We start from the raw sequence: 3,250 nt of genomic DNA on the forward strand, positions 1-3,250 counted from the left end.
TTGGAGTTTACTTGGATTTTAGAACGGTAAACATCATTCATATTTTACATTTTGAGAAAAATTATCAAAATTTTAAGAATATTGTCACATTCAATAGACAACAATACCACCTTTTCAAAATATTCCATAGGAATAAAAATGCTCCCAAAAAAATTGTGAGAGGAAAATTATGATTAGTTTAAGTTTGTGAAATTTATAAAAATATTATTATCTAATTTTAAGGTCAAGGTTAAGTTAGACACTAAATTGATTTATGAGATTTTTTTGTTTGTAAGGTAAGGGATCCACTTAGGGGTAGCGATTTCACTGCTATGTCCAGCAAAGCATACATACTCTACCTCTCTAAAAAAACATACATATTCTACCCCTGTGGTTTTGGGAGTATGACCTCCTACAAGGAAACACATGCCCTTAATCATAAGCTGATCACTCACACATGCTCTTAAACATAGGCCTACTCACACATGTTCTTAGCCATAGACTCACTCCTAATGTATAATAATGCTAATTTTTTTAAGATTACTGTAAAGTTAATGCATTTGTATAAATTAAGTGTCCAATAAAAATCTATAGACAATTATTTATATATAGATTAAAAAAAAAATTAAAAATCATAAAATTAAGTAAACAATAATTTTATTATTAATTAAATAATAAATTTATTATTAACTAAATAATAAATCTATTATTATTAAATAATAGAAACATATATACATTTTAAAAACATGGAACTAGATTCTTAACTATGTAGATTTACTCTTATTTTACCATGGATATTTAATTTGTAAATAGATTTTATTACAATACCATGGATTGCCATTACTACATACCAAAACCAATAACTCATTTTATATGACACTTGTTCATAACACATTTTTTTAATTAATCAATTTAATTAAAACCACACAATTACTTTGGAAAAAACTTTCAACTTTTGACTTATGTATTACCATGACTATTCTAGAATATTTCGTGGAGGTTAAATCTTTACCATCCATCTAATAATTAATGATAATTAAATTACTTAATAATTATTGATAATTAAACTAAAATTTTGAAAAGTTTTATTTCAAAATAAACACCGTATAATTAGATATTAAATTGGTGTATATTAAATAATACCAATCTATTAAATTGGTGTATATTAAATAATACCAATCCCATGACTTTGCAGGCCACCACTGCTCGATGTTCCAACACCCAATAGTCTATCCAGCCATCAGTGGGCGGAACTTGCCACTCTAAATTTTTGAGTCCTCTATCTAAATGATGCCATTACACCCTATCATAGCAAGCCATTACTTGCCTCACCGAAGGTCCCAACCTTCAAGCTCTCCTATGGACCATGTTTCACAATGGTTCATACTGGATCCACTACTCTCTGTAATCAAACACTTGTGAGCCACATTTATTCCATTTCCATACTAAACTCACAATAAGACAATCTTGTCATATATCAAACTCTGAATACATGCCCTCAAACACAATCTTAGCCACAATCAATACAACACCACAACAAAATCAACAACTTATATAAAAATCTGCAATACCATGGCAAATATGATATACAGTATACCAAACATCAAACCTCCAACATACACGCTCTCAACACAAATACATCAACAACATAAAAAATATGACCACAAAAACACATCCATGTCTCAACAATAGAATCCATACAAGACATAAACCACAATGCTACACCCATATAAAATTTCTACAATAATAAAACATGATAAGCTCAACTATGATCCCCTGCATACACAATGTAAGAAATACAAATGTGCCATTGAAAACATGCTAACATCCAATATTTAAGGTAGTGGCTATCTCATCAATCAAATGTCTTCATAAACCTACATAAAACAATCACTGAAGCATGCACACAAAATTGCAATAAAATTGATCTCCTTCAACAATCTGCTATAACTATTTCTCTCCTCTCACCTTTGGATCTTAATGTTATCAATGCTTTCCAATACCTTACTCTCAGAAAAGAGCCAACCTCTCCAACAATGAGGCTACCTCTGATAAATAGATGATCTAAAGTGATTAAACAATAATAGCTCATGGATATGGAGAGACAAACACTCTTGTCCATACTTTGATACTTTTCTCCCTCACTTGATCGTCCATTTTCTTCATTCAATGAGAGACTTATCCTTGAATTAATAACCTTCTGGAATAACACCAACTCAAACCGACTCTAAACCATCAAAAACCTTGGGCAAATACCTTGGGAAATGTTCATGGTAAATTATATGCACGCACAATTCGGAAATTCCTCTCTATAACTATTGTTGTTGGGACATAATTAGGTCATAGAGACGATTCTCGCTTGGATAGTATATGTATCCTAATGAAATTGCTTTTATCTTTGCTCTATGCATAATTGCCTCCTAGAGAAGGTGCCTGAGCACATGGAAAATCACCTCCTCTTTGTGTAAAATGTTTCCATTTGTCTTTAATGGTTCTCCACCACCTATAGAGCCTATGAAAACATTAGAAATGCCTCGGTAACATGTTATCAAGCCTCTGATCATCATGAAAAATCCTCCAATCACGTTGACATCAATGCCTACATAATTGACTCCACGATTGACTCCTTAGGCAGACATACTAGGTTAACATCAATTCCAACACCACGAGGCCAACAATTTCATATTAATATGGTGGTAGTGGATAACTTGAACAAGGTAACTTTTGGAAATCAATGTTTGTTAGTTTTGTAACATTGTTAGCCTTTAACATCTCTTACCATCCTCAGATTGATGGTTAAATAGAGAGTGTGAATAGAATATTGAAAGACGTGCTAAGGATGTATGTGATGCATCAACCAAGAAAGTGGTAAGACTATCTTCCATTGGTAAAATTTGCATACAACAATGGTTATCAAGAGTCATTAGGAATTATTCCCTTTGAGGTACTTTATGGCAAGAAATTCAACACCCCTATCAACTAGGACGATCCAATAAATAGAGTAATCATTGGACAAAATTTGTAACACACCCCCTTACCACCCTAACCTTTAAGAGGTGGTTATCGTGCTAATCCGACTCCCAATGTTCTATTATGGAAATGGGGTATAAATTTTTTGACTTTTTTCAAACTCCTCAAAATCTGGAATAGATGACACCATCACATTCATCTCACTGTGATGATTCCAGTGATATACAATTTTGTCTCAAGTGGGCTTCAAGACCATAAGTTATGGTTTCGGAAAGTTTCATTAACAAATCCTACATACTAC

The sequence above is a fragment of the Pinus tabuliformis genome, chromosome 4_2 (genome assembly GCF_031772625.1).
Source record: "Pinus tabuliformis cultivar Carrire ecotype Pingquan chromosome 4_2, CPIR1, whole genome shotgun sequence".
Lineage (NCBI taxonomy): Eukaryota > Viridiplantae > Streptophyta > Pinopsida > Pinales > Pinaceae > Pinus > Pinus tabuliformis.